This window comes from Myotis lucifugus, unplaced genomic scaffold, assembly GCF_000147115.1.
Source record: "Myotis lucifugus unplaced genomic scaffold, Myoluc2.0 scaffold_385, whole genome shotgun sequence".
Lineage (NCBI taxonomy): Eukaryota > Metazoa > Chordata > Mammalia > Chiroptera > Vespertilionidae > Myotis > Myotis lucifugus.
This window is the reverse complement of record NW_005871433.1, coordinates 850,668-873,779: the sequence shown is the minus strand read 5'-3', so window position 1 is coordinate 873,779 and position 23,112 is coordinate 850,668. Positions and strand designations below refer to the sequence as shown.

Below are 23,112 nucleotides of genomic sequence, written 5' to 3'. Positions count from 1 at the left end.
CAGTGTAAGTTAGGAACACATGGTTGTCACTAAGTAGTATCTTTGTATTTGAAAGTTTTAAGAGAAATCACTGCACAGTACAACTGGGGATGACTCAGCCGCCCCTTTTCTGAGTGCACAGGGCTTTTGAGGAATGCTTTTCAGAAAAGTTGCTCTGTTTGATTTTGGTTCTTTCTGGCTCCCCTTCCTCTTTCTCAGCTGTGAGGATGCGGTGTGAATTGCAGCCACGCCTCACCGCTCTGAAACAGAGCAGGGCTTTCTCTGCCACTTGTAACCCTATTGTGTAACGGTTTATAGAAAGACTTTGTTCCTTTAACAGAAATGAGAGCCGCAGCTCCATGGCTGGGGATAAAGGAAGGGCATTCCTAGCCATGCCAGCACACACCATCCTATATAATAAAAGCGCAGTATGCAAATTGTCCCCTCGACCGGGAGTTCGTCTGGGAGTTCGACCAGGGGGCAGGGCTGGCCGGGGGAGGGGAGGGAGTACCCGGACAGTAGCCAGCAGCTGCTAGGGATCCAATCAGTGCACAAATTTCATGCACTGGGCCTCTAGTAAATAATAACATGCCTGGGTTTGTCCCACCTGCTGAGCCTGTCCTATTCAGCTATCAGACTTTGATGTCAGTAAATCAACATGAACTGGAGGACAACCAGCTTCTCTGCATCCCTAGGTAGGGAGTTGTAGGAACAAGGGTGAGCTGGCAGATCCGGCAGTGAGCTTGTCAGGCAAGGTGGACTGGTATTCGGCCGAGAGGGGAGGGAGTGGTTAGTGGATATCTGCTGTGTGTCTGGCCCTGGGCCTGGGCTGTGGGCACTGTGGTGGACAAGCCAGAGGGCCCTGTGCTCAGACGGTCTCATGGGGAAGCCAGATATTGAGCGAGAAAGAGTACAACTGGAACAGACTCCAAGTGTGAGCCATTCTATGGAGGACAAGCATGGAGCGCAGAGCACAAAGCATGTGCTGGATTGGGGTGTGAGTCGGGGGAGCTGCCCTGAGTCGAGGCACAAGGAAGGCTTATCTGGATCAGGGACATTTAACTAACGCCTTATTCCTATAGGTATTCTAGTTCTCTCCTCACCTCAAATCAGATCACCAGGAAGCCACCCAGCAGGGGGAGGAGGAGGGGGTGGGCCATCCCCCGCAGAACCACCTCCGGGGCCTGGGGCTGCGGAGCTCATGAGTAGCACTTGGCTTTCATCAGAGCCCATGCAAGAAAGGACCCCAGGTTTTCGTATTCACACGTGCTCTGACCCTCATCAGCTGTGTCATTTTAGTTATGTTTGTAGCTTCTTTCTCTCACCATGAGAAGCCTAGCACCAAACAAGATCAATATATTTACTCCTCTGTTCAATTCTACAATACACATAAATTTGTTTCATAATAACTATACCCAAACCACTATTAACAATAAACCTACTAATGTGTTAAGTCAAATTCAAGTTTTCTTTGCAGTTTTGTTTTTTGGGGTGTTTTTGTTTTTGTTTTTTGTCCTTTTATCTTCAGGCTGAGGGTGAAAGTACTGTAGCTAAAAGTTATTTGGATCCCTTTCTATTTCTTTTTAATATGGTTGTTACCTATTTGATATATAGCTAACTTCATTTGTTTCTATTTATTTCCAACTTTGAAGTTAAAAAATTCTTGTTGATTTAACTTTTTACATATTAATTATGATGTGGCTTGGTGTGGGCCTCTTTGGGTTATTCTTCTTTGGGACTCTTTGTACTTCCTGGACTTGGATGTCTATTTCCTTCACCAGGTTGGGCAGGTTTTCAGCCATTACTTCTTTAAATAGGTTTTCTGTTTTCTGTCTCTCTTCTCCTTCTGGGACCCCTAATGATTCAAATGTTGGAACTCTTGATGTTGTCCCAGAGGCCTCTTAAACTATCCTAATTTTTAAAAATACTTTTCTTTTTTTTTTTTTTTTTTTGCTGTTTTGATTGGGAGATTTCCACTACCTTGTCTTCTAGCTTGCTGACTCAATCTTCTGCATCAACGAATCTGCTGTTGATATTTTTCATTTCAGTTATTGTAGTCTTCAGTTCTGATCGGTTCTTTTTATATTTTCTCTTTGTTGAAGTTCTCACTGAGCTCACCTATTCTTCTCCCATGTTATTGAGCATCCTTATAACCAATGTTTTAAACTCCTTATCTGATAGATTGCTTGTCTCTGTTTCATTTAGTTCCTTTTTGGGGTTTTGTCCTGGCCGTTTATTTGAAACACACTTCTCCATCTCCTCATTTCGGCTGTCTCTCTGTGTTTGTTTCTATAAATTAGGCGAAACAGCAACCAGGCTTGAAGGAGTGGCCTTGTGTAGGAGCTTCCCCTGTGCAAGCTGCATGTGCCAGGTGTCTTGGGCAGGCCAGCTGGAGCCAGAGCATGTGAGGCAGTGGGAAGTCACAGGGGTAAGACTCACTGTGACCTGGAGCTGAAGCTGAAGTGAACGCAGGCCAAGGGAAGTCCCAGGGACAAGCCACTCTAGAGAAGCCAGTTGGAGTTGTAGGTAGAGTGTGCTCGGACCTCTGGTAGTCCTGGGGGCAAGCCACACCAGGGCCTGGAGCTGAAGCTGGGGTGGTGCAAGCTGTAGGGAGCCCCAGGGGTAAGCCACTGGAGCTGGAGCTGAAGTGGGTGTGGTTTTCAGGAAGTCCTGGGGACAAGCTGTGCATGCACCGGAGCTATAGCTAATGCGGGTGCAAGCTGAGGGGAGTCTGGGAAATACACCACCAAGCCGGGGACCCAAGCCGCACTGGGACAGCCGTGGCCTGTGGTTGGCGTGCCTGGATAAGCTCCTGCCCATGAAATCATTGGGGACGGGAGGGCCATAGATGGGGCTCTGGGTCTCTGACATGACACCAGAGAGCATGACAGGGGGAGAATGCTAAGATGGCATCCACCCTCTGAGCTCTCGAGAGAAGATGACAGCGGCCTTAGAAGTGTGTTTAATTAGCCTCCCCATAGGTTTGCAGCTAAGAAGATAAGCTAATAGGCCTCTTTCACAGAACGATTGGGCTCCTCAGGATGTCGCCTCTCTGCTGCTCTCAATGGGTGTGGCAGCTGGAAAAGAACACTTTCTCTATTTGTTCCAATCCTGTGGACACACAAGTATTGGCCCCACTGGCCACCAGAGCCGGGTGATCTGGAGGTGTTCTCTAGGGGCAAACACAAAAATTGGGTGGCCAGGCAAGTGTACAAACTCCTTTCCAAGAGATACCAGAGACCTGGAGCAAAGCAGATGGACAATGCAAAGGTGGCATCCCCGCCTTTGTCCCCAGAGAAAACCTCAGTAGGCCCCTAGATGTGTTGCTTAATTTTAATATACATTGAATTATTCATGAATACTACCATGTGTAAAGTGCGGGGAAATTGTACTCTCTTTCATTTCAAATTTTAACAAGGGCTGTTCACTCTTTCAGATATCACATCACCAGTGGTCACGAATGGTATTGGAGGGACCATACAGCTCACCTACACACATCTCCGTCTGCCACTGCCACCTCATGGTGATTCTATATGTTTGGGGTAAGCATCTCGTTATGTTATTATGTAAAGTGTAGGTAGGCCCATGTATTTATATATTGATGCAGTATTAATTTATTATAAACTACCTTTATTCTCTTTTTATAAGCTATTTTTATTTCTCTTTTGTATTAGAGTTAGGAGAGCCTATTGTTTTTTCAATGACATATATCCCTGAATTCCCTTTTAGTATTTAAGGGATAATAACAAAATAATTGCTTATAAAAAGGAAGTATTCATTCTAAGAAACACCTCTTAGAGGGAGAGGGCAGTGTGCGCCCTCATAGTGAGCATTGATTTGTCAGCTCATAGTGAGGACCCCGATGGTCTAGGATGGGTCAGGACCCATCCCTGAACCCAGGCTCACTGTGACCTGGGGAAGGAAGTGACCTTCTTGGCTAGCCCAGTGAGCTGAGCACCAGGCATAAGGAGGGCAGGAGGCAGGGGAGGCAAGACTCCAAATTACCCAGCCCCTCTAGGGCCACCTGGAGATGGGGACCGGGTCCCACAGTGAAAGTGGAGAGCGCTTACTACATGAAAGCAGAAGCGAAGCTAACCTGGCCAATGTGACAGTTACCCGCAAAGACCAACTTCAAACCCAAGTAATGGAAAAGGGCTGATGGAACATTCCCTACCACGGCCTGCAGAGCTTACAAAACAAACCCACAACAAACCAGACTGCTACGGAAAAAGAGAAAAGAAAGCTGTCCTCGAGATAAAAGAAAAACTGCAAAAGAAAGCCGCGAGCCACTCTAAATAACAGCGATGATGCAGTGACAACAAAGCTTCCACCTAAAATTGGCAGGAATCCCGACTGTGCTGCGCACACGCACAGCGGGAGGTGGCAACACCGGGAGCAGCGTTTGACAGCCTGCTCCTTGGCTGAGTGTTAAATCAGACCCCAGGAAACACGAGCAAAGCCCTAATTTTGGAAACCCTTGACGGCAGATAAGCAGTTGTACATAATAACGGCTCTCTAGTAAGAGCCACTTACTTGTAAGCACCAAGAAAAAGACGTGCATTGTTCCGGTCCATTGGTGGCCCATCTGACGCCCCTTCTCGTGGGCCGCACACTATATTTTCATAAAACAAAGCCTCGGGAGAGCTCCATACATGTCACATCTCCCCGTTGGGTTTTGCATGGAACCAGGAAGTGAAAAATTAAGCCTAGAATATTGATATTCTAATTTGCTGATGGAGGAGCTATACTTAGTAATTAATTGAAGAAATGCTTTTGAACATATTCCATGGCCTGACACAGTGCCTAGGGCAGTGATGGCGAACCTTTTGAGCTCGGAGTGTCAGCATTTTGAAAAACCCTAACTTAACTCTGGTGCCGTGTCACATATAGAAATTTTTTGATATTTGCAACCATAGTAAAACAAAGATATATATTTTTGATATTTATTTTATATATTTAAATGCCATTTAACAAAGAAAAATCAACCAAAAAAATGAGTTCGCGTGTCACCTCTGACATGCGTGTCATAGGTTCGCCATCACTGGCCTAGGCTCTAGTGGGAGATCACAGTCCACACACATATGTGCTGGGCGGCACCACAGGCTACTCCTCCGAACCCCCCTTCACCCCGTGCATTCTAGCTCTCTTCTTCCTGGACCAAGCAGTCTTCTGCCTCAGAATCTTGTGTTTTGCTGTTCTCTCATCCCCAGGTATTTGATGGATCCATCCCTCTCTTCATTCAGGTCTCTGTACAAATGTCACCTTCTTGGACCGCCTGACCACCTCAGTTAAAATAACAATCCTTACTTTTCCATCCAGTCTTTTTATTCTCTTACTCTCACCTCTTTTATCTCCCAGATCAGTGGTTTGTCTTCATAATAGTATTGGTATTTGATGTTAAAATAATGGTTAAAGTTATCGCTTTCTGATCTTTTAACCAAATACTTCAATTCTTTCATGTTATTGTCAGGTTACCTGTCTTAGATATTAGATACAGAGCACATCTTAGGCCTTAGTTCATGAAGAAAGAACATTCCTTAAAAGGTAAGATTTACAGAACTGGTGCAAGTTCAAGGACAAAATTCCTCGAGGTAAAATAAATCTGGTCACATCTTCTTTTGGAGGGCCGGGGGGTGCCACCATGAAAGGATCCAGCTGTATCACTCATTTGGCATCCTTCATTGCCGTTTTCAGTTGGTGTTAATAAATGTTGATGAGGATGTGGTCTGGTGAATAAGGCGGGTGGGTTAATACTTCCCAGGCAAGATCTTTTAACATGTCTTTAACTGGTTTTGAAGTGTGTGATGGTGCGTCATCATGAAACAAAATTACTTTGCCATGTCTTCTGGCCCATTATAGTGGTTTTACAATCAAAGCGTGGTTCAAATTGATTATTTGTTTTCGGTGGCGATCAGTATTAATGTTTTCACCTGGTTTTAGAAGCTCATAATACACCACACCTTCCTGATCCCACCAAATGCAGAGCGTTGTCTTCTTTCCGAAGCGATTTGGCCTTGCAGTCGATGTTGATGGTTGACCTGGATCAACCCATGATTTTGTGCATATGGGATTCTCAAAATAAATCCACTTTTCATCGCCAGTCACAATTCGATGCAAAAAAGACTTTCTTTCATGTCGTTGAAGCAATATTTTACTGATGACTTTTCGGTTTTCCATTTGTCTTTCATTCAGTTGATGTGGCACCCATTTTCCTTCCTTTCAAATCTTTCCCATTGCTTGTAAACGATCAGAATCATTTGCTGAGCAACATTTAATCTTTCTGCAAGTTGTTTTTGAGTTTGACACGCATCTTCATCCAATAATGCTTGTAATTGTTGGTCTTCAAACTTTTTCGGTTGACGTTCTGTCTTTCACATAGAACTCATCACTTTTAAAGCGTTTAAACCAGCGTTCACAAATATCTTGAGATGGATGGATGGAGCATGTTCACCATAAGCTTCCCGAAGTATACAATAACTTTCAGCAGCACTTTTCTTCAAAATAAAGTAATGAATTAAAACTTCCCGCAAATGCTCTTTTTTTAGCACAAAATTCGACATTTTAAAGCGTAAAAATATCTATGATGTTAACACCTTGAGAAAATTTGACATATGAAGTTTTGAAGCTTGCTGTCAATACAACAAAATAGCATACATATCAAATCGCATATATATCAACATAGGTGTAACTCCATCTATTGAAACAAATCCGCATTATTAACCGGTACACCTAGTATACAGTTGTTCAGGAGACAGATGATAGCAGCGGTGATGAGGGTGATAGGAGAGATGGACAGGAAGGAAATCTAGGAGTTCACTGGGAGCCCTTGACAGCCTGGATATGGTAGGTAAGGGAGAGGTTGGTATCCAGGATGACCTCCGGCTTTCTAGCTTACTCAACAAGGATGCAGCACTAAGATTGACCTGGTTGGACCATAATCTCGCCTCTAAAGACAGGATCAAATACTGTGGCTTGTAAAACCCACTAGATTCACCTGGAGTGGAGGAGAAATTTCCTGAAGGAAAAGGGGTCCCGGTAGCAGGAAAAGAGAAATGGGAAAACCAGCTGAACAGACCTAGCTGTAGCTCCCACAGGCCACTGCAGAGATAACACGGAGGGTCTGGTCTCTAACCTTTGTGAGATACTGGCAATAAGCATCAGGCTTATATTCACCATTAATCACCAGTTTGCATGTACCATCAGGCCAGACACCAGGGGACACCATCCTGCTGCTCAGAAGGTCCCTGAGATGGTCAAATTCACTGCCATCGGCACACACCTGCAGGGGGCACTGTTACTCTTCTCACTCACTTCCCTGGTCCCTGAAGTAGCCAACCAGGTGTCATTTTACCTTAAATCAGAGGTTTAAAGGGCAGAAGGATTAGTTCCAACAGCCTCAGCCAAACTGGGAAGTGGCAGAAGGAGCTAAGGTAGTGTTGCTGCACGGAACATTTAGTCCTAGTTTCGCATAAACAGGCACAAAGACACACGCTCACGTGCTCCTTGGCGTTCCTTAAACCTTTCCCATCGTGTCAAGGAGATACGGATCTCAGGAAGAAAAAATGCTCTTTGTTTATCCTAGGTGTTTCTTTCAGTGGTACCTGGAAGCCTTTGGCAAATATGTTAGAATTATAAACCAGGATGATAAGCCAGTGAGGAGGTTAAAATAACAAGAACTAGTCTTTCAAGGTCCCCTAAGGTACTCAGCAAACCGGTTGTATTCATGGCAAAGTAAAAGAAGCCAAATTGCCCAGGATGTTTGTCTAAGAAAATGATAGTGTGGCCTTTAGTGTATCCAGTGACGGATGTGGACTTGCCAAGGTTTGCTCAGTCCTTGTACAGGGACAGTGGTGGCTGCCGGCTTGACTGTAGAGAGGAAGGGGGCAAATGCTGTCACTAGCACGTTGGCTTTTTTGGTTTGTTTTTCTTTTTTTAAGGATTGTTTTTAAAAATGTGTTGGAAGTATTTCAAGTAGTCAAGAAGGGAAACCAAACTCGGGGAAAGAGAAGACACTGTCCCACAAAGCAACAGAAGACAAATCCTGGGTATTTGTCACAAGGGTGTTGAACAGTAAACAAAGCTAGTTACAATCTTCTCTAAACTGGTGGGAATACTGGGCTGAAAGTATTAAGTAAATAAGTAAATCAATGATGCTTCCAAGTTGGTAGTTTCTGTGCTTCTCTGGGCCCGAGTCCACGGTCAGGGTTGCAGCCATCTCCAGGGAGGTTGTACCTTTGCTCTTGGCAGCTCTGCTCAGTGATAACCACGGTGTATGGAGAGCTCTGGACGGGCCAGTGCTCCAAGAGCTTCTCCTGTTATTTCCATTGCATCTTCACAGCAGCCTGGGAGGTAGCCCTGTACTTTAACACGAAGACATTGAGGTCTCGTGAGGCCTTTCATCAGTAGGTTAACTTACTGAAAGTTCAAGTGGCCATCATTAACTGAAAATCCAAAGCTAGTAAGTGATGGCACTAGGGTTGAAACCTGGGAAGTCTGTGTCTAGTCTCTGCCAGCTGAGCGATTGTTTTTAACTGTGCCTTCCACACTTTCTCTTCTATCTTGTTGCTCCATGAATTCTGGCCCTCTCGCTCCAGTCTGGGGCCAGGCAGAAGGTGGGGTGGCTGGGCATGATGGTAACAGAGGCTACATAAGAGGCAGATTTTACCTTTGTGCTTCAATTCTCGGTTGACCACGGTGAACCCCCTGCTGGCCACATGTGGGTGATTGGCAGCTGTGCCCAGTGCTGGCTCTGTTGCCAACAACTTCCCGGCATGCAGAGTAGACACAGAATGACCAAGGAAACCCAGAGGAGCAGAGACTCATGTAACTTACCTAATAGCCATCATTCCCTCTGTGCTTAGAAACAGAATGCAAATTGTATTCCAGCTGGCAATGGGCCCAACCGAAAGGCTACATTTCCCTGCTTCCCTGCCTTCGTCAGCCATGTGACTAAATTGTAAGCAATGAGATTTTGCAGAATTGTTGCTAGAGTCTTTTGGGATTAATGGAAGCTGACTCAACAGGGGGGTGAGTCCTTTTGTCTCCTTCCTCCTTCCTAATGCCTGAGATGCAGCTGCAATGGTTGGTGCTCCAACAGCTGGCTTGGACACTGAAGTCATTTACTTTAGGTGGGAATGCTTCTCTAACTGTAATGTGCGTATGAATCACCTGGGAATTTTGTTAAAAATGCAAACTCTGATTCAGTAGTTCTTGGGTATATTCCAGTGATGGCGAACCTTTTGAGCTCGGTGTGTCAGCATTTTGAAAAACCCTAACTTAACTCTGGTGCCGTGTCACATATAGAAATTTTTTGATATTTTCAACCATAGTAAAACAAAGACTTATATTTTTGATATTTATTTTATATATTTAAATGCCATTTAACAAAGAAAAATTAACCAAAAAAAATGAGTTCGCGTGTCACCTCTGACACGCGTGTCATAGGTTCGCCATCACTGGTATATTCCCTAGTACTTTTCACTGAGAGAACTTAGGTGCAGTAACCCTCCTAATATATATGAGTACACCTGACACTCAAATCTTGGCTTCTAAAAGCTGTTTGAGAAGAACAACAGCGTTGACTGTCAGTGCCGGCCTTCCTGGTGTAAGGGGATCTCCTGGAACCTTGCTAATTAAATTTTTTCCCCATTCCAGTCCTTCCCTATCACTGCCCCCTTCACCTTGGATCATGTTCAAGAAATGTGAAGAAAAAGCCAATGTGTCCGATTGCATCCAGTTGAAAACATCAGTTATTATAAAGGGTATTAAGAACCAACTAATAGAGCAATTTCCAGTTATTGAACCATAGCTTAATCAAATCATGCCTAAGAAAGATCCTGTCAAAATAGTGCGATGCCATAAACATATAGAAATCCTTATAGTAAATGGCGAGTTACTATTTTTCAGACAAAGAGAAGGGCCTTTTTATCCAACCCTAAGATGGCTTACAAATATCCCTTTATGGTGCCACACTAGCAGGTTGAAAAGGAGCCATCAAATTTGTACTCCGTGGAGCAAATATCATGTGTCCAAGCTTAACTTCACCTAGAGCTAAACTTGACCCTGCTGCTGCCGCAGATACGATTGTCGCTATCCCAGCAGGAGGAAGACAGCACACTCTGTGTGTCGGAGCCATGCGATGTCTGCAGAAGATACGGAGAAAGTCAACAAAGGAATTGGCATCAGAGATGTCCATTATTTAAATGATGGGCTGTGGCATATGAAGACATATAAATGAGCCTCAAGCCCAAGCCTGTTTGGCTCAGTGGATAGGGCATGTACCTTGGTTGCAGGCTTGATCCCCGGCCCCAGGTTGGGGTGCATGTGGGAGGCAACCTTCCTCTCTCTAAAATCAAATTTTTTTAAATAAAGGCCAGAGAAGAAAAGTCACAGGATCATATGACTAGATGTAGAAAAAAAATTTGACAAAAACCAACACCCATTCATGATAAAAACTTAGCAGACTAGGAATAAAGGGGAACTTCCTCAACTTGATAAAAATTATTTATAACAGCCCTAACCGGTTTGAGTCAGTGGATAGAGCGTCTGCCTGCGGACTGAAGGGTCCCCGGTTCGATTCCGGTCAAGGGCATGTACCTTGATTGCGGGCACATTCCCAGTAGGGAGTGTGCAGGAGGCAGCTGATCGATATTTCTCTTTCATCGATGTTTCTAACTCTCTATCCCTCTCCTTTCCTCTCTGTAAAAAATCAATAAAATATATTTTTTAAAAATTATTTACAACAAACCTACAGCTAACATCATATTTAATGGCAAGAACCTCAAAGCTTTCTCACTAAGAACAGGTACAAGGCAAGAATAGCCCTTCTCACCACTACTTTTCAGCACCATACTGGAAGGCCTTGCTAATGCAATAAGTCAAGAAAAGGAAATGAAAGGTGTATAGGTTAAGAAGGAAGACGTAAAACTATCCTTATTTACAAATGATGTGATTGTCTATGGAGAAAAAAAATCAACCAAAAACGCCTGGTACTAATAAGCAATTATAGCAAGGTTGTAGAATACAAGGTTAATATACAAAAGTCAACTGCTTTCCTATATACCAATAATGAACAAGTGATATTTGAAATTTAAAATACAATCCATTTACATTGGCTTCCAAAAAAATGAAACATTTAGATATAAATCTAACAAAATATGTACAAGATTTTTTTAGGAAAACTACAAAATTTCAATGAATAAAATCAAAGAAGAACTAAACAAATGTAAATTCCATGTTCATTAACAAGCAGATATGGTCAATATTGTCAAGATGTCAGTCTACTCAACTTGATCTATAGATTCAATGCAATTCAATTAAAATCCCAGCAAGTAATTTTGTGGATGTCAATAAACTAATTGTAAAGTTTATATGGAGAGGCAAAAGACCCAAAATAGCCAACCCAATATTGGAGGCCAGGATGAGGGCCACCCACCCACCCACCCCCAGTGCACAAATGTTGTGCACCAGGCCTCTAGTTTTGTTATAAATCTAAAACTGCTCTAAAATAGTCTTTTTGCAAAAGAGAAAATGTAGCAAAATGTTAAATCCTGGTGAATATAAATATGTCAAAATTCTCAATATTTGCAACTTTTCTGTATGTTGAGAATTATTTCAATGAAAAGTAAAAAAACAAAAGTGTGCCATCTTTCAAGTAGTTTCTAATTTTAGAAATTCATAACCTGAGAAAAAATAGTATTTGATGTTTGAACCACTCATTCAACAAGCATTTATTGAACGCCCACCATGTGCCAAGCATGAAAGCTAGAGAGACTACTCAGTTGGGACCCTACCCTTAATGCCCGTGCGGAGAGATAGGTCTGATTCTAGTACCTGCTTTTTCCACTCTGCTGAGTCAGCTCCTCTCTAGGATCCTGAGGTAGATTCCAATGCAAACCCCCTGAGTTGTTATCACTGTCTTTGTTGTTGTCACCGCCCTCATAATCCACTCCTTCAAATAGCAAAAATCCTTCCTAACACTGGAGAAAAAGTAAATTAAGAGAAAAAAGTTACATGTAGGTTTGTTGAAAGTCATAAGTAATAGTAATAGCATATACTTCAAGACAATTCATTGTATTAATACACGAATAGTCCACATTTTAAGACTCCCGACTTTGGCAGAGCTTTTGAAGACATTTCCCTTGGTTTGGGAATCAATATGAAAACATCTATTGTGCTGCAGTTATCAATGTTAAATTGCATCTGAGGTTTTGGCTTGTTCCAAAGCACTAAATCAAGTTGTAGATTGCTCATGGCCTTAGCAGAGCAATTGTCACCGAGGCATGCGATACCCCACTTGCCACCTTTTCTGCGATGCAAGGCCTAGACACAAAAACACTGTTATGTTTTTCATAACAGTCAAATTGAAAACCCAAGTTTCCATCAACAACAGAATGGATAAACTGTGGTATATTCGTACGATGGAATAGTATACTGCAACAAAAAGGGCAAACTACTGCTACACACGGCAAGGATAGATCTCACGGACTAATGTTGGACAGACACCAAGCACAAGAGTCCATGTTGAGTGAATTCATTTCTATGAAGCTCAGAACCAGCTAACACAATGTATGCTGGTAGACGCAGGGAAAGTGCTCACCCTTGGAGAGGGGTGAATATTAACCAAGTGCAGGCACAGGGGAGCCTCCGGGGTGCTGAAGATAGTCTGTATCTTGATCTGGTAGTGATTACATGGCGATTATAAACACTGGCTAAAAATCACAAAGCTGTACTCTTTAGATTTTTGTACCCAACTGTATGTAAATACCTCAATTTTAAAATTAAGTAGGATTGCCCTAGCCCAGTGGTCGGCAAACTCATTAGTCAACAGAGCCAAATATCAACAGTACTTCTTCAAAATAGACTCGCCCAGGCCAAAACCCGACTTCTGCGCATGGGCCACGAAGTTTCAATCGCACTGTATGTGTGCCCACACGTGGTATTTTGTGGAAGAGCCACACTCAAGGGGCCAAAAAGCCGCATGTGGCTCGCCAGCCGCAGTTTGCCGACCACGGCACCGGTTTGGTTCAGTGGATAGAGTGTCAGCCCACGGACTGAAGGGTCCTGGGTTTGATTCCGGTCAAGGGCACATACCTCAGTTGCAGGCTCAATCCCTGGCCCTGGTTCAATGATATTGGGACCAATATTTTTCTATTGCTATAAAAAAAATGTCATTGGAATTTTAGTAGGGATTGCACTGAATCTATAGATTGCTCTGGGTTGTATGAGTATTTTTTAAAATCCTCACCCAAGGATATGTTTTTATTGATTTTAGAGAGAGGAAGAGAGAGAGAGAAACATTGATGTGAGAGAGAAACGTCGATCAGTTGCCTCCTATATGCACCTCGACTGGGGATCAAACCCACAACCTAGGTATGTGCCCTGACCAGAAATTGAATAACTTTTCTGCCCCTTTCTCTTCTTCTTCTTTTGATACCCCTAGAATGGGAATGTTTATTGGCTTGATGTTATCCCATCAGTCCCTTAAGCTATCTTAACTTTCTTTATTCTTTTTTTTTTCTTCTCTGATTGTATAAGTTCCACTGCCTTATCTTTGATCTCACTGGTCCTTTCTTCTGCTTCATCTAGTCTATTTTTGAACCCCTTTACTGTGCTTTCCCCGTGACTATATTCTTTAGCCCTGTGACTTCTATTTTGTACTTTATATTTTATATCTCTTTGTTGATGTTCTCACTGTGTTTATCCATTCTTCTGAATTCAGTGAGCATCTTTATGACCATTATCTTGAACTCTTTATCAGGTAAATCACGTATTCTCATTTCATTCAGGATGTTCCCTTAAGTTTTATCTTGTTCTTTCTTTTGGAACATATTCTTTTGTTTCTTTATTTTCTTTGACTATGTTTGTGTCTATGTATTAGATAAATAATATTTCATTGTGTGTGTATATAATCACATTTTCTTTATTCATTCATCTGTTGGTAGGCACTCCTAGAAGAAGACATAGAAAAGAGGTCATTTGTTGATTGTTTCTTTTGCTATTCAGGTTGTTTTCATATGATGGCTGTTAACAAGCGAATGCATATATCTTTTAGATATCCTGTTTTCATTTCTGTTGGGTATATGCCCAGTCATAAAATTGCTGGATCATATGGTAAATCTATTTTTAATTTTTTTACAAACCTCCATATTATTTTCCACAGTGGCTAAAAACAATTTTATTCCCATCAACAGTGTACAGGGTTCCCATTTCTCCACATCCTCACTAACACTTATCTCTTCTCTATTTTATAATAGCCATTCTAACCAGAATGAGGTGATATCTCATTGTGGTTTTGATTTGTATTTCCTGATGATTACTGATGTTGAGCATCTGTTCATAGAACTGTTGGCCATATAAATATCTTCTTTGGAAAATTTCCTATTTTTGTTTCTCTGCCCACTTTTAAATTGGATCGGGTTTTTTTTTGTTGTTGTTATTGAGTTATCTGAGTACCTTATATATTTTGAATATTAACCCCTTATTCAATATATGATCTGAAAATTTTTTCCCCATTCTATAACTTACCTTTTCTTTATTACAAGTATTTTTTAAAATATATTTTTATTGACTTCAGAGAGGAAAGGAGAGCGAGAGAGAAATAGAAACATCCATGATGATAATCATTGATCAGCTGCCTCCTGCAGGCCCCCCTACTGGGATCGAACCTGCAACCTAGTCATGTACCCTGACCAGGAATTGAACCATGACCTCTTGGTTCATAGGCCAATGTTCAACCGTTGAGCCACACTGGCCAAGCTATAGGTTACCTTTTCATTTATTGGTTGTTTCTCTTGCTGGACCAAAGCTTTTAAGTTTGATGTAGTTTTATTTATTGTTTTACGTTTTTGTTTGTGCATTTGGTGTCTTATTATAAAAAGCATTGTCAAGACCAATGCCAAGGACCTCTTTTCTATGTTTTCTTCTAGGAATTTTCTGGCATTAGATCTTAAGTCCCTGATGTATGTGGAGTTGATTTTTGTGGTGTAAGATAGGGGTCCAATTTTGTTTTCTTGGCATGTGTTATCCAGTTTTCCCAGCACCACTTGTTGAAGAGGTGTTCTTGGCTCCCTGGTTTTAAATATTCGTTGACTGTATATGCAGGCTCTCTATTCCATTCTGTTGGTCTATGTGTCTATTTTTATGCAAGACCACACTGTTTTAATTACTGTAGCTTTGTAGTACACAGTTAACCCTTGAACAAAGTGGTCTTGAACTACAAGGGTCCTCTTATACACAGACTTTAAAAATCACTTGTGTGTTATATGTTTTTATTGATTTCAGAGACAGGGAGAGAGAGAGAGAAAAAAAAAATGATGAGAGAGAAACATCCATCAGCCACCCCCTGCCCACCCTTACAGGGGATCAAGCTCCCAACCCAGGCATGTGCCCTGACCAGGAATCAAATGGACAACCTCCTGGTGCACTGGATGGCACTCAACTGACCCACACCAGCCGAGCATCAGCTGTATTTGAACCCACAATTGGGAATCAGTGCGTGCAGAGGGCCGCTATATAGTTTTTACTCCACGTCCCTAACCCCTGCGGTGTTTAAGGGTCAACTACAGTTTGAAATCAGCAAGTGTGATGCCTCCAATTTGTTCTTCCTCAGGTTTGCTTTGGCTATTGTCTTTTGTAGTTCTATAGACATTTTAGGATTTTTTTCCTATTTCTGTGAAGAATGCCATTGAAATTTTGATAGGGATTGAATCTGTAGATAGCTTTGGGTAATAAAAACATTTTAATAATATTAATTCTTCTGATCCATGAACACAGAATGTCTTTCTGTGTCTTCTTCAATTTCTTTTTTTTTTTTAAAGTCTTAGTTTTTGTTATATAGTCTTAGTCCTAGGTTTTTATTTTCATTATGAATGGGACAGTTTTATTTTTTTCAGATATTGCATTAATACAGAAATACAACTGATTTCTGTAGGTTAATTTTGTATCTGCAACTTGAGTGTTTTTGATCTTAGAGAAAAAGTTTTCAATTTCCCACTATTGAGTATGAAGTTAGCTGTGACCTTGTCATATATGGCCTTTATGTTGAGGTATGTTCCTTCAATACTCAATCTGAGGATTTTTATCATAAAGGGATGTCATCCATAACCCCACTGCCCAACCCTCTGGCAACTATTAGTTTTTCTGTATCTCTGAGTCTATTTGTTTTGTCACTTGTTTAGTTTTTTAAAATCCCATACATAAAAAAGTGAAATACAGTATTTTTCTCTGATTTATATTACTTAGCATAATACCCTCCAGGTCTATCCATGTTGTCATAAATGGCAAGATTTCATTCTTTTTCATGGCTGAGTAATACTCGTGTGTGTGTGTCCTTCTTTATCCATTCATTTATTGGTGAACACCTAGGTTGCTTCCATATCTTGGATATTGTAAATAATACTGCAGTGAACATAAGGGTGCATATATCTTTTAAAATTAGTCTTTCATTTTCTTCAGATAAGTGCCCCAAGTGGAATTACTGGGTCATTCTTTGTCTCTTGTTATAGCCTTTGTTTTAAAGTCTATGTTGTCTGATATAAATATTGCTATTCCAGCTTCTTTTTTATTTTCATGAAATATCTTTTCCATCCCTTATTTTCAGTCTCTGTATATTTCAATCTGGAGTCTCATGTAGGCAACATATGTATGTGTTTTTTTATCCATTCAGTTACCCTGTTTTCTAAGGGAGCACTTAGTCAATTAACATTTAAAGTAATTAGTGAGCCTTGGCCGATTTGGTTCAGTGGTTAGAGCATCGACCCATGAACCGAAAGGTTTCGGGTTTTATTCCCAGTCAAGGGCACATACCTCAGTTGCAGGCTCAATCCTGGACCTGTCGGGGTGCATGTGAGAGAGGAAACCAATCGGTGTGTCTCACATTGATGTTTCTCTCTCCCCTCCTTCCATCCTTCCACTGTCACTTATTGCCATTTTAATTATTTTCATACTAGATTTATAAGTGCTTGGTCTACTTTCTTTAATATATGGTGTCCCCAAAAAATGTATACACACTTTAACAGCTGGTATCTCAATTTTGAATATGAACTGTATGTTAATAAATGCTGCCTTTATAATTATTCAAAGTGTGTGTATACATTTTTTGGGGGATACTCTAAATATGTTTGCCTTTACTAGTGACATTTTTCCGCCATATATATTTTTTTAATATATCTTTATTGATTTTCAGAGCGGAAGGGAGAGGGAGAGAGTTAGAAACATCAATGATGAGAATCATTGATTGGCTGCTTCCTGCACTGGGGGTTGAGTCTGCAACCCTGGCATGTGTCCTTGACCGGAATCGAACCTGGGACCCTTCAGTCCGCAGGCCGACGGTCTATACACTGAGCCAAATCAGCTACAGCTCCCCATATATTTATTTCTAGTTTTTGCCTTTTCTTTTCCACTTAAAGAATTCCTTTTAACATTTCTTGTAATGCCAGTTTAGTGATAATGAACTCCTTTACCTTTTGCTTGTCTGAGAAAATCTTGATCTCTTCTTTAATTTTGATAACCTTGCTGGGTATTCTTGGTTGTAGGTTTTATCCCTTTGATCATGTTGAATATATCATGCAACTCCCCTCTGGCCTGAAAAGTTTCAGTTGAAAAGTCAGCTGATAGTTTTATGGGCATTCCCTTTTATGTAACTAGTTGTTATTCTCTTGCTACTGTTAGATTCTCTCTTTAACTTTTAACAATTTAATTATAATCTTTCTTGGTGTGTCTCTTTGGATTCATCTTGTTTGGGACTCTCTATGCTTCCTAGACATGGATGTCTATTTCCTTCCCCAGATAGGGAAGTTTTCAGCCATTATTTTCTCATATTGGTTTTCTGTCCCTTTCTCTCTCTCTTCTTCTGGGACCCCCATGAATCAAATATTAATGCACTTAATGTTGTCCCAAAGGTCCCTTATGCTATCCTCATTCTTTTTCTTTTTGATCTTCCAATTGGGTGATTTCCACTATCCTGTCTTCCTGATTGCTATTCATCAGGAAGACAGGATAGTAGAAATCACTGATCTGCTATTGATTCCCTCTGGTGTATTTTTCTTTTTTTTCTTTTTTCTTTTTTTTTAATATTTTATTGATTTTTTACAGAGAAGAAGGGAGAGAGATAGAGAGTTAGAAACATCGATGAGAGAGAAACATCGATCAGCTGCCTCCTGCACATTTCCCACTGGGGATGTGCCCGCAACCCAGGTACATGCCCTTGACCGGAATCGAACCTGGGACCTTTCAGTCCGCAGGCCGACGCTCTATCCACTGAGCCAAACCGGTTTCGGCCCCTCTGGTGTATTTTTCATTTCAGTTGTTATATTCTTATTCTTAATTTCTGATAGATCCTTTAAAACACACACACACACACACACACACACACACACACAAAACATTTTTATCTCTGTTGAAGTTAACACTGAGTTTATCCACTTGTCTGCAGAATTTGATGAGCATCTTTATGACTATTACTTTGAACTCTTCATCTAGTAGACAGCTTACCTCAGTTTCATTTAGTTCTTTTTCTGGGGTTTTATCCTGTTTGCTGATTTGTTTGAAACATATTGTTTTCTCTCCCCATTTTGCCTGTTTGTTTTCTATGTATTAGGTAGGTCAGCTAAATCTTCTGGTCTTGAAAAAGTAGCCTTATTTAGAAGGTGTCCTATGCGGCCCAGTGGTGGAATAACCCTTGTCACCAAAGCCAAGTGCTCCAGAGGTGTTCCCAGGTGAACTAGTGTGGCCTCCTGTTGTGGCTGGGCCACAACTTCTATGGACGCACACTGACAGGTGAGGCTGATCCCTGGCCCCCTGGCTGTAAGGCCTGGCCCCTCACTGGTGTGCAGGACAAGCCTTCAGTGTGGCTGGCTGAGAGGCCCGACCATGCTGTTGCAGATACACTGCTGTGTGCTGTGTGCTGGTGCTGACCGAGGCTGCCGCCCACTAGTGTGGCAGTGCAGGAGCTGCTTTGGAGGGGTGCTAGCTTGGGTGGGTCCTCAAGGAAATGCCACGGTGGGGTGAACAGTGCTAGCAAGGTTAATGGAGAGTGTTAGAAATAGCACCTGCTAGGTTAGAGAAAGGGTGCTTGCCAGCACCTCTGCCTTAGGAGAAAGTTCCAACAGAGCCCTGTCCTTTCAGTACATTCTAAAATTAGTCAACGTCACATATGACCTAGGTACTTTTCAAACTGCTCTGTGCTGGGACTCAAAGAGCGTAACCTACAGCCCTTTGGCTCTCCCAGATGTAAGCCCTGCTGGTTTTGAAAGCCAGGTGTTATGGGGGCCCCTCTTCCTGGTTCAGGTCCCCCAGGCTAGGGCTCAGACCCCTCTCTCTTTGGAGACAACCTCCACATTTGTGATATCCCTCCCACTTGTGAGTCACCCCATGGGGAGTGGGGGTAGGGTAGGTCCTGACTAGACTTAGTCTCTACCCCTCCTACCTGTTTCAATGTGGCTTTTTCCTTTATATCCATAGCTGTAGAAAATCTGCTCTGCTAGTCTTCAGGTCATTCTCAGAGAGCTGTTCTATATATAGTTGTAGTTTTGGTGTCAATGAGAGGATCTTCCTACTCTGCCATCTTGAACTCAGAGCCAGGAGCCTTGCTCTTGAATGTCAATATAGCTTGTCCGTGAAATGTTGTTCCTTGTTGGTGCACTGTCCCTGCAACAAAGGTGTCTCAGGATAGGATTGGAGTCACTCAGAAAATATTCCGATTTAGAATTTTAAGTTTAGCCTGGTTAAAGACCTCCTTTTTCTTCTAAAGAATGACTTTCTCTTAGATTTTGACTGCCATAAAATGTTACAACAGAAAGGCATTTTTATGTTTTGACTTAACTATTGTATGCTTTTAAACACCTGTATCATTCCACCTCCCACCCCCCAGACTGGAGGTAGCCCATGTACCTGAGATTTCATGGGACTTCACTTTTTTCTTCTTGTAGTATACAGGCAGAGTATGTTACATAGAACCTAAGAGCCTGAATTGTAGAGCTTGTAGGTCTGGATTCAAATACCATCTTCACCATCACTTACTCTGTGATTTGGGGCAAGTCACTACACTTGTTGACTAGATCATTGAACCAATCTCATAGGGTGATTATATAGTGCATGAAAAGTAAACATGTAGTGCATGGTCAATATTAGCATTTACAACTATTGATTCAAATACAGGCTTTCTGTCATTGTGGGGGGAAAAAAAGATTCTGTGATTTTTAAAACAACACATGCCCCCACCTTAAGAATCACTGCTCTATACAGGTGCATCTGTACTGTGTCTCTTTCTAGTAAACATGAGCTTTGTTCCTCAGATGCTTACTTCACAATTTCCATTGTTGACCATTGTTAAGGTGCCACCAGATTATCAGTGCATCATAATTGGTACTGTAAATAATAGTCAACACTTGTGATTACTTTAAACATTAGATCTATTCAACAAATAAGTTTAAAGGTAGAAAAGATAGGTCTACCATACAGTTTAGCATCTGACTCATTTTACATTGTAACTTTTTATGCTGTTACTTTAGAAATTAGTCAAAATGTCTTACATTAATTTCAATGTTTGCAAAATATTAACATTTGGGGACTGAGCTGGGGGGAGAGGTGAAAGGCATAGGGCGATAAATGGTGATGGAAGATTTGGCTTGGGGTGGTGAACACAACATACAGACAGATGATGGGTTGTGGAATATGTATAATTTTGTTAACCAGTATCACCCCAATGCATTCAATAAAAAGGGTAAAAAAACTCCTTGGGACTGATAAAGTACTTTGTATGTCAGACTGGCACATGTACTTGGCAATTTGAAAATAATCATAAAATATTTCAAGTACCATAATTTTTCACTTGGGGGGGGGTGATAAGTAAAAACAAAACTCCATCACCAACCATAAATCCCTCTGCTCATATATACCTTATCAATGGTTAGTATATAACTTAGTGGGATCTTTTAAAAATACAAATATTTTACTTCTAATGTGAAGAGCCTTTCCTTTACAGAAAAAAAAAATGTTTAGGCCAATGAATATCCCATGTTTCAAATTTTCTGAGAATATTATTATAACAAAATCATTAAGTAAATTACATGTTTTTCTACCTTTGTAGATAAGACCATCTTTCCTGCCTCCCCCCACCCCCAATTTGCCATGATTATGATGGACAGATAAAAAGCTGAATAAGACACCACCTAAAATTTGAAATTGGCTTACCCTTTAAATTCTTGCCATGTATGTGTGTACACTTGAAACAAGGTGATTGAGAAGATCTGAGATGCATCCAAGTGGTAACTAAGAACCGTTAAATCTAACCCATGAGATTGTCAAACTTTATAGAAGAAAGTGAGTCAGTATGATGTCTAGATTGAGATAGGAATTCATTAATGTAGCTTTGGCCTTATCCAAAGGAGTACCTGTCCTCATTGGAAGACTCCAGGATGTCTTCATGACGGTGTGGTTTCCTAGCACAGCAGTGCGTCAGACTATCGTGCTTGGTGGTATTGGCTAGTGGATTGACCAGTTCCACCCATTTTGCTTCCAGCTTGAATCCAACTTCTGATTTTACTTTGTTTCCATGAGGACTGTTTTACTGTAGTCCCCCTTATCTGCAGTGTCCCTTTCCATGGTTTCAGTTACCTGCAGTCAACCAGTCTGAAAATATTAAATGAAAAATTCCAAAGAGAAATAAGCAATTCATCTTTAAAATTGTGTGCCATTCTGAGTAGTGTGATGAAATCTCATGCTGTCCTGCTTAGGCGGAGTCAACCCTTTATCTAGTGTCTTCCTGCTTGCTCGTTAATAGCCATCTGTTATCAAATTGACTGTCATAGTACCACTGTGCTTGTGTCAAGTAACCCTTATTTTACTTAATAATGGTCCCAAAGCACAAGAGTAGTAATGCTGGCAATTAGGATATGCCAAAAGGAAGCTGTAAAGTGCTTCCTTTAAGTGAAAATATGAAAATTCGATGTTATCCATGGTTTCAGGAATCCACTGATGGTATTGTAATATATCCCCTTGTGGATAAGAGGGGACTCATGAATAGAATGTACTCATTAAACACAAGTATCCAGGTCCTCTTCAAAGTCATTTACTCGTTGCAAATGCATAATCTGGGGCCATGATTTTACATCAAAAAAAAGTTTCAAAGTATTCTCTGAAACAGCGGCTGCCAACCTTTCAGACCTCACAGACCACCAGTGGCCCGCGGACCACCGGCTGGCAACTGCTGCTCCAAAATGTCACCTGTAATTGACTACTGTCATGGGCTGCATACAGACCCCATAAACAACAGTGGTTCCATAAGATTATAATGAAGCTGAAAAATTCCTACCACCTAGTGACATCATAAACATTGCAACATCACAACATAATGCATTCCTGTGTTTGTGGTAATGCTGGTGTAAACACTTATGATGCCAGTCATAAAAGTATAGCACATACAATTATACAGTATATTAATACTTGATAATATTACTGGTCCGTGTATTTACTATGCTATACCATTATTTTTAGAGTATAGTCTATTAAAAAGTTTGCTGTAAAACTATATGCTATTATGTCAGCAGCAGCGCCATACATCTTGTTTATCATGTCTCTTGATGAAATCAAGCACAAAATGATTCAGTCTCATGTTCTCTTCATCATGGCCCCTTAGTGTACAAGATTTACTAATAATGTTGCCAGTAAGAGGGCATGTCTAGTGAATGACCTGAAGACCAAAGTAGTGATTAAGGACTACGAAGGTAGAAAATCAGTCATGGTTACCTCTCTCCTGCCAAGCAAGTCCCATTCCACCTTAGTAACAATCTTGAAGAAAAAGAACGAAGTGGTGGAAACTGTTAAAGGACCTGCTTCTGGAAGGCACGGAGACTAACAAAAATTCAAGAAGGGCCTACATGAGACATGGAGAAACTTGCAATGACCTGACAAAAGACCAGACACAAAAGCATATTCTTCTCAGCACCATGATGATCATGGCAAAAACAAAACCTGTTTGCAATGTTGAAAGAAAAGGCTAGACCGGACTATGATGTTGAATTTACTGCTAGCTCCGGGTAAACAATTCGAGAATTGTTATTCATTACATAATGCAAAAGTGGTGAATCTGCCAGTGCTGATGTGAAGGCAGCAGAAAAAAATTTGTAAACTCTA

The 23,112-nt window shown here is 41.3% G+C and overlaps 1 protein-coding gene and 1 pseudogene across 8 annotated transcripts in view; one reads left to right on the top strand and one right to left on the bottom strand.

Moving 5' to 3' along the window:
- The window catches only part of SNX31 (sorting nexin 31), a 69,303-nt gene that overhangs the window by 44,709 nt on the left and 1,482 nt on the right, over window positions 1-23,112 (bottom strand). For 2 of the 8 annotated variants that reach the window (XM_023743342.1, XM_023743343.1), the window contains exons 2-5: window positions 21,372-21,609; window positions 19,406-19,626; window positions 11,812-11,957; window positions 10,024-10,121 (exon numbers count right to left, since the gene is read on the bottom strand). The gene's annotated coding sequence lies outside the window, so the exon portion shown is untranslated. Of the gene's footprint in view, window positions 1-10,023; window positions 10,122-11,811; window positions 11,958-12,577; window positions 12,859-19,405; window positions 19,627-21,171; window positions 21,610-23,112 lie in introns of those variants that run through there. The other 6 variants (XM_023743344.1, XM_023743346.1, XM_023743347.1 and 3 more) reach the window with 5 other exon arrangements.
- Window positions 9,625-10,502, top strand: LOC102424239 (annotated as a pseudogene).